Consider the following 13332-nt stretch of genomic DNA (forward strand, 5'->3'; position numbering starts at 1 on the left):
AACTTAGAACTATTTCCAGTGCCATGCTGTCGCCGCGTACCCCTTATTTTTCATGACTTCAAGGGCAGTTTACTATGTGGCAATTTCAGCAAGCTAGTAACCATTCTTCATTTGTTAGCTAGACAGTGAATAGTGGCAAAATTCAACCATCGGCAAAGCACAATACACCTGATTATCTTCATTTGAACACACTACCCTGCTCCCATGTCCACATTTCTGTCCTTGGCCTGTGTTCCAGTGAACATCAATGCAAGCTCGAGGAACAGCACCTCATTTTCTGATTAGGCACACTACAGCCTACCAGACTGCACATTGAGTTCAATAATTTCAGAGCATGACTGGCCCTTTTTTTATTATTATTTTATTTTTAAAAAAGATTTTTTACCATGTGCCTGCCTTAAACTTGATTTTTCATGTTTGTGCTTTTGGACAGAACTGTTCATTATTCTGTCATTAACACTCCCTCTGCACCAATGCTTTGTCTTTCACCACATCATTAGCACACTCCCTTTGCCTTTGCCACATGATGTCCTTGTCAGTTAATCTCTCCTGCCCTCTAACCTATCACACACCTTCCCTTTTGTTCTCTTTTCTTTCCACCCCACTTCACTTGCTTAAAACCTATTACATTTCAAACCGTTGCCAGTTCTGATGAAACAGACCTAAAACATTAACTCTGCTTCTCTCTCCATAGATGCTGCCAGGCTGCCAGAGAGGTTGAGTAGATTAGGATTATTTTCATTAGAAAGACGGAGGTTGAGGGGGGACCTGATTGAGGTGTACAAAATCATGAGAGGTATAGACAGGGTGGATAGCAAGAAGCTTTTTCCCAGAGTGGGGGTTTCAATTACAAGGGGACATGAGTTCAAAGTGAAAGGGGAAAAGTTTAGGGGGAATATGCATGGAAAGTTCTTTACGCAGAGGGTGGTGGGTGCATGGAACGCATTGCCAGCGGAGGTGGTAGACGCGGGCACGATAGCGTCTTTTAAGATGTATCTAGACAGATACATGAATGGGCAGGAAGTAAAGAGATACAGACCCTTAGATAATAGGCGACAGGTTTAGATAGAGGATTTGGATCGGCGTAGGCTTGGAGGGCTGAAGGGCCTGTTCCTGTGCTGTAATTTTCTTTGTTCTTTGTTCTTTCTTTGTTCTTTGCCAGCACTTTCTGTTTTTATTTCAGATTTCCAGCATCCACAGTATTTTGCTTTTATTATTATTATTGCACTTGATTATCTTCTTACCAAATGCCAATATATTTACACTTTTCATATTATAGCAATATCTGAAGCAGTGGCTCAGAAGTCAATTACTGTGACACTACCACTGTCCTGACTGATAGCAACTGACGAAGCAGTGACTGGGAATTGAACCAAAGATCTTCCTTGCTTCTATGGCTCAATAATTCATCCATGGCCGTATGTCAACATCGCACAAATGAAACAAATGAAAGATCAGTTGCATGCAAATTTCCTTGTAAAAATTGTAGCAAATTCATTCTTATGACGTAGTTATGCCAGAACTTGCTGGGAAATTGCGGGCCATTATCTTTAATGAGTGACTCTTCAGGGAATATGCTTGAGAGAAAGGTAGTTAGGCCAGGAAAACTTTTGGTACTGCTCTCACTCCGGTCTTGTGAATTTGTTGGTAATTCAGCAGAAACCTTGTTTACCTTGTTATGCTAGGCCCCCACCTTCCAAGAATGTGGCACGTGAAATTTGTTATGATCATTGATTTTAAACTGTTACTGGAGTGAAGGAAGGACTGTTAAAGAGTGGCTGGAAATACATATTAACAGACAGTGTTTGGAAAGACAAAGCAGCCATTCCCTGACACATTCAACCCACAATGGACCCATGGCTGGAAAGACATTTGCATTTGAACAGGCAGTACTTGGAAAGGACAAAGGACCATTCCCTGATACAGTCAATCTACAATGGACTTTTGATCACCTGGACTGAGAAGATCTCTCCTGGCTGGTTCGCCACAGCCTCTCCTGTCTGCCTGCTCCCATTTCTTTCTCACAAGCCTCTGACCCAACTGAAGACACACGAACCCCAAGATTTAAGAAGAATACTGGGCCCCAAAGATCTATCTACAATAAAAGCCACTACAGTGAGCTCGAAGAACTGTAACACAAAAAAACCTCCTCAGATATTGCCTCAAACTTTTCCACTTTATTTCTTCTGTTCTCTTTCTGAATGCGTGGCTGAAGAGATGGTGCAGGAGGGAGGGCATTAGATTCCCGGATCACTAGGTCTGTTTCTGGTGAAGGTGGGACCTGTACAAGTTGGACGAGTTGCACCTGAATCGGAACAGGAACAACATCCTTGCAGGGAGGTTTGCTAGTGCTATTGGGGGGGGTTAAACTAATTTGGCAGGGGGATGGGATACAGAGTGGAGGTACAGTAGGGGTTGATGCACAATCAAATATAGAAGAGAAACTAGGTCAGTCTGGAAGGCAGAGCAAATATAGACCCATTAAGGCACAAGTGAATCATGCAAGGCTAGATTGCATCTATTTTAACGCAAGGAGTCTTGCAAGTCTTTGGGTGGCGCAGTGGTTACCACTGCAGCCTCACAGCTCCAGCGACCTGGGTTCAATTCTGGGGACTGCCTGTGCGGAGTTTGCAAGTTCTCCCTGTGACTGTGGGTTTCTGCCGGGTGCTCTGGTTTCCTCCCACAGCCAAAGACTTGCTGGTTGATAGGTAAATTGGCCATTGTAAATTGGCCTGAGTGTAGGTAGATGGTAGGAGAATTGTGGGGATGTGAGAGGGAATATGGGGTTAATGTAGGATTAGTATAAATGGGTGGTTGTTGGTCGGTACAGACTCAGTCGGCCAAAGGTCCTGTTTCAGTGCTGTATCTCAAAATAAAAGTGAGGCTGTTGATTAACACATGGGAATATGATATTATTGTTATCACAGAGACATGGTTGAGGGAAGGGCAGGACTGGCAACTCAATATTCCAGGGCATAGAATCTTCAGGTGTGACAGGGGAAGGTGTAAAAGAGGAAGTGGCATTGCACTATTGATCAAGGAGTCATATACTGCAGTAAGGAGGGATGATATCTTAGAAGGTTCCTCAAATGAGGCCATATGGGTAGAACTTAAAAACAAAAAAGGGGATAATCACTTGGCTGGGAGTGTACTACAGGCCTCCAAACAGTCAGGGAGAGATGGAGGAGCAGATACGTAGACAAATCTCAGAAAGGTATAAAAATAATAGGGTAATAAGAGTAAGGGATTTCAACTTCTCCAGTATTAACTGGGATAGTCTTAGTGCAAAAGGCTTAAAGGGGGCGGAATTCTTAAAGTGCATACAGAAGAGCTTTTTGAGCTAGCACGTAGAAAGTTCGACAAGAGAAGGGGCGGTACTGGACCTAATCCTAGGGAATAAAACTGGAAAAGTGGTAGAAGTGTCAGTGGGGGAGCTTTTCGGGGATAGTGACCATAACTCTGTAAGATTTAAGGTAGTTATGGAAAAGGACAAAGAGGGACCGGAAATAAAAGTACTGAATTGTGGGAAGGCCGATTCCAATGTGATAAAACAGGATCTGGCCAAAGTGGACTGGGAGCAACTACATGTAGGAAAGTTTACATCAGACCAGTGGGAGTCATTCAAAAAGGAAATAGTGAGAGTTCAGGGCCAACATGTTCCCATAAAGGTAAAGGGTAGGACCAACAAGTCCAGGGAACCCTGGGTGTCAAGGGATATAGAGGATTGGATCAAGAAAAAAAAGGAGGCTTATGGCAAATTCAGAGCGCTGAGAACAGCAGAGGCCCTAGAGGAGTATAGAAAGTGTAGGGGGGTGCTTAGGAAAGTAATTAGGAGAGTGAAGAGAGGACATGATAAAATACTGGCGGACAAGATAAAGGAAAATCCCAAGGCATTTTATAAATATATTAAAGGCAAGAGGATAACCAAGGAAAGAGTAGGGCCCATTAGGGACCAAAGTGGCAATCTGTGTGTGGAGCCGGAGGACATAGGTGAGGTTTTAAATGATTACTTTTCATCCGTGTTCACTATGGAGAAGGACGATGTAGGTGTAGAGATCAGGGAGCGGAATTGTGATATACTCGAACAAATTAGCATAGCAAGGGAGGAAGTATTAAATGTTTTAGCGGGCTTAAAAGTGGATAAATCCCCAGGCCCAGATGAGATGTATCCCAGGCTGTTATGTGAGGCAAGGGAGGGGATAGCAGGGGCGCTGACACAAATTTTCAAATCCTCCCTGGCCACAGGAGAGGTACTAGAGGACTAGGGGACACTGAATGTGGTACCATTATTTAAGAAGGGTAGCAGGGATAAACAAGGTAATTACAGGCCAGTGAGTCTAACATCAGTGGCAGGGAAACTATTGGAAAAAATTCTGAGGGACAGGATTAATCTCCACTTAGAGAGGCAGGGATTAATCAAGGATAATTAGCATGGCTTTGTCCGGGGGAGATCCTGTCTAACAAATTTGATTGAATTTTTCGAGGCAGTGATTAGATGTGTACATGAGGGTAAAGCAGTTGATGTAGTCTACATGGACTTCAGTAAGGCTTTTGATAAGGTCCCTCATGGGAGATTGGTTAAGAAGGTAAGAGCCCATGGGATCCAGGGCAATTGGGCAGATTGGATCCAAAATTAGCTTCGTGGTAGGAGGCAGAGAGTGATGGTTGAGGGTTGCTTTTGCCAGTAGAAGCCTGTGACCAGTAGTGTACTGCAGGGATCAATGCTGGGACCCTTGTTGTTTGTAGTGTACATTAATGTTTTAGACGTGACTATAGGATGTATGATAAGTAAGTTCGCAGATGACACGAAAATTGATGGTGTCGTAAATAGTAAGGAGGAAAGCCTTAGATTACAGGACGATATAGATGGGCTGGTAAGATGGGCGGAACAGTGGCAAATGAAATATAATCCTGAGAAGTGTGAAGTGATGCATTTTGGGAGGACTAACAAGGCAAGAGAATATGGATGGTAGGACCCTAGGAAGTACAGAAGGTCAGAGGGACCTTGGTGTACTTGTCCATAGATCACTATTGGGAGCAGCACAGGATGATAAGGTGGTTATGAAGGTAGATGGGATACTTGAAATAAAAACAAGAAATGCTGGAAATACTCAGTTCTGAAGAAGGGTCACTCACCTAAAACGTTAACTCTGCTTCTCTCTCCACAGATGCTGCCAGACCTGCTGAGTATTTCCAGCATTTCTTGTTTTTATTTTAGATTTCCAGCATCTGCAGTATTTTGCTTTTATTATATGGGATACTTGCCTTTATTAGCCAAGGCATAGAATATAAGAGGAGGGAGGTTATGATGGAGTTGTATAAAATGCTAGTTAGGCCACAACTGGAGAACTGTGTACAGTTCTGTTCACCACACTACAGGAAGCATGTGATTGCACTGGAGAGGGTGCAGAGGAGATTCACCAGGATGTTTCCTGGGCCGGAGCATTTCAGCCATGAAGAGAGACTGGATAGGGTAGGGTTGTTTTCCTTAGAGCAGAGAAGGCTGAGGGGGGACCTGATTGAGGTATACAAAATTATGAGGGGCATTGATAGGATAGATGGGAAGAAACTTTTTCCCTCAACGGAGGGGTCAATAACCAGGGGGCATAGATTTAAGGTAAGGGGCAGGAGGTTTAGAGGGGATTTGAGGAAAAATCTTTTACCCAGAAGGTGGTTGGAATTTGGAACACACTGCCTGAAGGGGTGGTACAGACAGGAACCCTCACAACATATAAGAAGTATTTAGATGAGCACTTAAAACGTCATAGCATACAAGGCTGTTTCAAGTGCTGAAAAATGGGATTAGAATAGTTAGATGCTTAATGGCCAGCACAGACATGATGGGCTGAAAGGCCTGTTTCTGCGCTGTATAACTCTATGACTCTAATATCTCCTTATGCGGCTCGGTGTCATATTTTGTTTTATAATGCTCCTGTGAAGCGCCTTGGGACATTTTATTCTGTTAAAGGCACTAATTAAATATAAATTCTCGTTTTTGTTGAATAACGTTTACGAATAATTTTATCTGGATCATAATCATGTGATGGTTTGACATGCACCACTTTGAAGTACACAGGAGAAAGTGGAAGCCAACCCACATACTATCAGTACAATCTCCATTAAACAGAATTAGTAGTCCTGTGAAATGCTATCCAACTCATGATCTAAGGTCACAAGTTTCAGTTTGTAAGAGATTTGAAGGGCAATTTTTAACTGAAGGCCTTCTTTATCTCACCTGAAAAATGGGCAGTGAGCAGTGATGCAATTTTCATACAGGACTGGTAATGGGTGAAAAGCTGCTTAAATGCGTAAATCTGGATCCTCTGTTGGTTGTGGGACCCTGAGTGTAATTTTTGGTACAAATAAGTGGAGTGTGCCTTAAGGAGACTGCTAGTGGCTGCTTAAATAATGCAGCAGGAAAATTGTTTTAGTGAATTCAGGAGGGCTCCTTCTGGGAGCCACTAGCAAACTCCAGTTTGCTGCCAGCCTGTTTGAGGTCACCCAGAATGGCAGCCTCCACACCCACTCTCCCTTTCCCCTAACCACAGACTCAACCTGCCGGCAGGCCAGCTAATTATCTGCTTTCCCACTCCAATAATCTGCAGAGGGCCATTCTCATCACCAGCACGTTAATACGGTCGAAACCTCAAACAGGCTCAGTCATCAAATAGGACTACTTTGTAAAACTCATCTAAGCTAACTTTTAATTTCAGAACACTTTTGCTCAAACTTTAATCAAAGGAAAAAAACCTTTTATAAAAAGCAAGTAACACGTTTGCTTTCTATAAGGAGCTCATCAGTGGAGTAGTGAAGAGCTGGAATCGGCAACAAAGGATCAGATGTAGCAGGAAAACAGACTGGAAAAGAAATAGAATGAATAGCTCGAACTGCAGTGATGTTACTTCCAAGCTGGTGAGTTGCTTTGTTTGCTAGTTCAGCGGAACCTGGAAAGAAAACCTTCCGTCTATGTGGTGGGTCGAATATTAAACTGGTAGAAGACAAATTCAAGTCATTTTAACTCTTGTGAGAATGATTTGAGATATGATAGTACCTTCTCCTCATAACATTCTGCATGACCTAAACTGAGTGAATTAACATAAATTGAATCCTTGTTGATAAGTCAAGTGCAACATTCAGGGAACTTATCCTGAACTACAGGCACCGAAATTGAGGGCTGGATTTAGTGTACCCATTGTGGCTTCTGGCAGCAGAGCTGGAAGTGGGCACCATCACCGTTTGCCACATGTGCAGCAGGCCCATTGCAATCATGTGGCAGGTGGCGAATTATAATAATAGAGACGCGGGACCCATCCAATGACATGACGGGTGTGGGATTTGAGGTGCTGAATGCATGTCAGATGACTCCAGAGCAGATACTGCCGCCATATTTAAAGCTCTGCCAGCTCGGCTTTCATTGCTGCCTTTGAGTCATTTGCTGTTTACTGCTGAAACTGGTATTGGAGTGACTCCTCGACCTCCCAACCCCGACAAGATGCCGACGTGTGGCAGAGACAAGACACCAGGTGGCCCCAAGGTTTAGTGATATCTCCCTGGAGATTCTCCTCCAGGCTGCAATGGAAAGGTGGGTGGTCCTCTACCCCAGGGGTGACAAGATGACGTCCTCCCACTTGACCAAACAAGACTGGATGGAGATCACAGAGGAGGTAAGCAGCCGTGGGATCAACCGCTGAACATGGGTATGATGCAGGAGAGAGACAACGATGTCTTTCTGTCTCCTTTTGGGGATTACATGTGGCTATCTACCACTCATGATTTTGAACACCTCCATCAAATCACCTCTCAGCCTTCTCTTCTCCAAGGAAAACAGTCCTAACTTCTCCAATCTATCTTCATAACTGAAATTCCTCATCCCTGGAACCATTCTCATGAATCTTTTCTGTACTCTCTCCAATGCCCTCACATCTTTCCTAAAGTGCCGTGCCCAGAACTGGATGCAATACTTCAGCTGAAGCCAAACTAGTGTCTTATACAAGTTCAACATAACCTCTTTGCTCTTGTACTCTATGCCCCTATTAATAAAGTCCAGAATACTGTATGATTTATTAACCACTCTCTCAATCTGTCCTGCCATCTGCAATGACTTATACACATATACACAGGTCCTTATGCTCCTGCACTCCCTTTAGAATTGTACCCTTTATTTTATATTGTCTCTCCATGTTCTTCCCACCAAAGTGAATCACTTCACATTTCTCTGCATTGAACTTCATCTGCCAACTGTCCACCCATTCCACCAACCTGTCTATGTCCTTTTGAAGTTCTATACTATCCTCCTTACAGTTCACAATGCTTCCAAGTTTCATATCATCTGCAAACTTTGAAATTGTGCCCTGCACACCAAGGTCTAGGTCATTAATAGATATGAGGAAAAGCAAGGGTCCCAACACTGATCCCTAGGAAGCTCCACTACAAACCTTCCTCCAGCCCGAAAAACACCCATTAAGCACTGCTCTTTGTTTCCTGTCACTCAGCCAATTTCATATTCATGTTGCTACCGTCCCTTTTATTCCATGAGCTACAAATTTGCTCACAAGTCTGTTGGGTGGCACTGTATCAAACACCTTTTGAAAGTCCATGTACACCACATCAACAGCATTGCCCTCATCAACCCTCTCTGTTACCTGCTCAAAAAACACCAGCAAGTTAGCTAAAAATGTTTTTTCCTTAAGAAATCCATGCTGACTTTCCTTAATTATCTCACATTTGTCCATTGATTCTGTCCCTAATTATTTTTTCTGGAAGTTTTCCCACCACCAAAGTTGAACTGACTGGCCTGTATTGCTGGGCTTCTCTTTACACCCTTTTTTGAACAAGGATGTAACATTTGAAATTCTCCAGTCCTCTGGCACCACCCCCGAGTCTAAGGAAGACTGAAAAAATTATGGCCAGTGCCTCTGCGATTTCCACCCTCACTGCCCTCAGTATCCTTGGATGCATCTCATATGGTCCTGGTGCTTTATCCACTTTAAGTACATACAGCCTATCTAATACTTCCTCTTTATCAATTTTAAAGCCTTCTAGTGTCTGACCTACCTTCTGTTTCAACATTGCTTGGGTTGCATTTTCTTCCTTGGTAAAGACAGATGCAAAGTATTAATTTAATACCTCAGCTATGCCCTCTGCCTCCTTGTGTAAATCCCCTTTCTGGTCCCTAATCGGCCCCACACCTCCTTTTACCACCCTGTTACTATTCATATGCCTATAGAAAACTTTGGGATCACCCCTTAGAGCTGACATGGTGATGAGCCATATAGGAAACCCCAGCAGGGGACGAGGGGCTGGAGGGGCTGCCATTGGAATAACTGTCCTGTAGCTCTTTCTGTGAAGTACTACTATTTCCCTCTTTCCACTTGAAGGACAAGTGAGCCCATAACAAAAGGGAGACCTCATGGACTGGTGGCAGAATTGCAGACATACTGCCTCTCTCAGCAGCTGAGAACGAAGCACTGGAGTTAAAGGGTACCAAGGGCAGCCGCTCAACAGCAGATAGTGAGACTGGAGTCTCCACGCAAGAGAGTGAGGATTGTCTTCAATCGACATCCAACACACTTCTGGAGATCCACATCACACGTGGATATCATGTTGAGATCGCAACAGCCTTTCGCACACATGTTTATGTTCCCTCATGCAGGTTGGTATCCGCAGCAGGCTCCATCAGAAGGGGGAGATCAGTCAATCTCTGAGGAGGGGTAGTCAGAGGATGCACCATCACATGACTCTCCTGCACCTTCCACCAGCGCAGATACTTTCACCTCGGTGGGTTTATGCTCGGCTGTAAAATCAGGGTCACAAGCTGGTGAAAGCATCGCACACTCACCCGAGCAGCTGGCTGAGGTTGAGACAGTCGAAGCCTCTGACAGTCGCAGGACTGTGGGTGGCCAGGCCCCTGCTGAGCCTCAGGCCCATGACAAGCCTCTGGTGTCGATAGCATAGGGCATGCTGGAGTTGCAGAGAGAGGTAAGGCAACATCTGGCAGAGCTGTCAGAGGTCATGTGCAGTCATGAGTGGACGATGGAGGAGCTCATCCATGCCATGAGTGCTGCCATGTCTCAGGTGTGTGAGTGCATGGCTTCCTCTATAGAGAGGTTGGTGACTGTCATGGAGAGCCAGTACCCACAGATGCGTGCAGACCTGCACACCTTGGCCATGAGCTCAACTCAACAGTGACAAGGCAAGAGAAGGATGAGGTCTAGTCACCAAGAAGGTTCAAGTGAGCCTTGAAAGGGAGGAGGAGAGGTTGGCATCCACTGCTGGGCTCTCCCCTCAGGGCACCCTAAGTGTGGACAGTGGCTCCTCGGACCCTCCACCAGTGAACTCAACTCCAGCAGCCGCGATGTCTGAGGAGAGTCCTGCATTTGTGCAGGAAACCACAGGCAGCTGGGGCCCTCCAGGCCTCAGGCAGCCAGAGGATGTTTGCTGAAGTCATCACAGGCCAATGGGCAGCGTGATCAGCAGCCTGCCTCCAGCACAACTGCTAGTGCAGGGGTTACACCTCATAGAAGCACTCGTAAACTATAAAGAAAACCACCTAGACACACTTGGAGTTTCACAGGTTTTTGACACTTGAAATATGTTTAGCCTTATAAAGTTTTGTTGTTATTGACATTAACATTCATTGTAGAAAATGCTTTTTTTTTCATGCCTCAATTGTGAGATGCTGATTTCACCCTTCTCCCTTAGTGAGCTGCCAGTGTAGGCCCAGTCCTCCTTTGGTAAGCATCTCACATGGGCCACTGTGCATGGTTAAGCTGGACATCAGGCATGGAACCCAAATAGAAAGGAGGCGACAGACTGAATGCTTTTAGGTGAACCTTTATTGCTTTCACTCTGAGAGGACATCATGGTGGCTGGAAGTGAGTAAGTATGAAACTGTTTCTTGCCTCCTTGGCCCGCCACTCAATCTGCCTGGTCTGCGGTGCAAGGGGATCAACATCCAGTGCTACTTGCCCATTAGCCCACAAAGTGGTCAATCGTGTCCTCATCATAAAATGCCTCCTCACTCTGCAATACTATATTGTGCAGGGCACAGAAGACAATCACAATATGCAAGACCATCACTGGGGCGTACTGCAGGGCTGCACTGGATCAATCCAGGCAACAGAATATCATCTTCAGCAGCCCAATGGCCTAATCAGTGGTCACTCAGGTGGAGCCATGGCAAGTGTTGTACCTCTCCTCTGCTGCAGAGTGAGGGTTCCTCACAGGTGTGAGTAGCCATGTCTTCATTGGGTAGTCCTTGTTCCTGAGAATCTATCCCTGAAGGCAAGCTACGGCACCTGGGACTGTCAAAGTATGTAGCCATCACACACCAGTTGAAAATTGATGGAATGAAAGCCCTTCCTGTTGATGAAAGCGGCTGGCTGGTCCTTTGGAGTTTTGCAGGCCACATGAGTGCAGTCTATCACACCTTGCACCTGAGGGAATCCTGCGATGGCCCTCTCTGCCTCACTGTCAGGGTTGGTTTGGTAGTGCACATAGTCGCCAGCCGTCTTGAACAGGGCATTGGCACCCCCCCCTTGATGCAGCAGTGAACTTCTGCCTAGGAGACCCCACAAAGTCCCCGGTCAATCCCTGACACGCGTCAATGTTAAGTGCCACTGTGATGTTCAGGACCACTGGTATAGGGTGACCACCGAATTCCTGATGTTGTAACTTGTCCTGCAGCATGGCAGATAAGTTGGTAATGGCCTCCTTGGAGAGCCGTAGTCTTCGCTGACAATGCTGCTCGGAGATTTTGAGGTAGCTGAGTTGATTCCGGTACACTTTCTGGCATAGGTGGGCTCTTCTTGGCATGGCCAGCTGCTGCTGCTCTCACCATGCAGCTTCATGGGCAGGCACAGCTACCTCCTGCCCCTCCCTCCATCAGAGGCACTGCATCACGCCACGGGGATCCAGGGTGTATGAGATCCATACTAGGTGTTCAGTAGGCCTCCAGAGCACTGTCCTTGCAGAGACGAAGTTTCCTTGGCATCTTTGCTACACCTCTCGGCTTACGCGCTGATGGCCCTCAGAGTACAGCATGGCTATCTGACCCGAACCCGACGGGACCCAACAACATGTGTCGGGTTCAGGCCAGGTAGGGTCGCTCTTCCAGGTCCAGCATTTAGGCTTGGGTCAGGTCGGGCACAGTGACAGCCAGGACATCAAGGCGCGAAACACTCTGCACTAGTCTGCAGTGAGCGATTCCATCCAAGGTAAAGCACAACCTCTTCAATAAAATTGATTATATTCCGGAGGTTGGATCGGGCTGGGGTCGGATGTGGTTCTGGTTTAGGTCGGGCTTAGGTCAGGTTTCATTTGCGAACCCAAGCAGGCCTTTACCTCAGAGCCCACCCTTGTTGATAGCCAACGCTCTCACCCGATAGTATGACCATCTGACCTTATCACCCAGCAGTATGGCCACCCATGCAGATCACCCGATAGTTGGCCACCCTTGCAGATGATCCAGCAGTCTGGCCACCCGTGCCAACCACTTGCGACCAAGCCCACCTGGCACTGCAACCCAAGACCAAGCCCACCTGCGCAGACCACCCGTGACCAAACTCACACATGCAGAGCGCACAGCACTGCAGGCCGACAATAGCCTCCGCTCCCCTCTCTTCCCCAATGCAGCCTACCAGTCACAGCTGTAGGCCTTGCCTCAGTGTCACCACCTTTCAGTGGCTGGGAATCCAAAGGCAGGTGAGAGCTGCCCATCATCCACTTAATCCCAAGCCCCCCATTGAGTCATGATCAATTGCATGCAAATGTATTCCAAGTCACTGCCAGTAGATGCATGCAAATGTATTACAAGCTACTGGCAGTTAAATGCCAGTCCTGACTCAACCTTGGTGCTTTCCTGCTGCCGATTAAATCCGGAACTGACGTCACAATGCTGGATTTCCTGGCAGATGCCTCTGATGCTATTTTCTGGCACCCCCAGGCCTCCATTCATTCTCTAAAAAGGTTTACTAAATCCAGCCCTGATTTTCAACTGATGATGATTCTCTCCCATAAAGACACTTAATAGAAATCCTGCTTCCTAGTTTTGGGGGCTGGTTTACTTACTTTACTGAAGATCCCTCTTGAACATGGACAACTAAACACTCTCACCATGTTAACTTCTGTGTGTCACAATATTCCATTGCTGTATGGTGGGATTATGGTAGTTATAGAAATTAGTGACATCAAGATGGTTTGGAAGCAATATAGAAAGAAGGAACTTGTATTTATATAATGCCTTTCATGACTACTGGATATCCCAAGGCTTTTCAATTAAATACCTTTGAAGTGTCAGTGCTGATATATCAGGTGAGAGTTATCGATCTCATT

This window comes from Heterodontus francisci, chromosome 7, assembly GCF_036365525.1.
Source record: "Heterodontus francisci isolate sHetFra1 chromosome 7, sHetFra1.hap1, whole genome shotgun sequence".
Lineage (NCBI taxonomy): Eukaryota > Metazoa > Chordata > Chondrichthyes > Heterodontiformes > Heterodontidae > Heterodontus > Heterodontus francisci.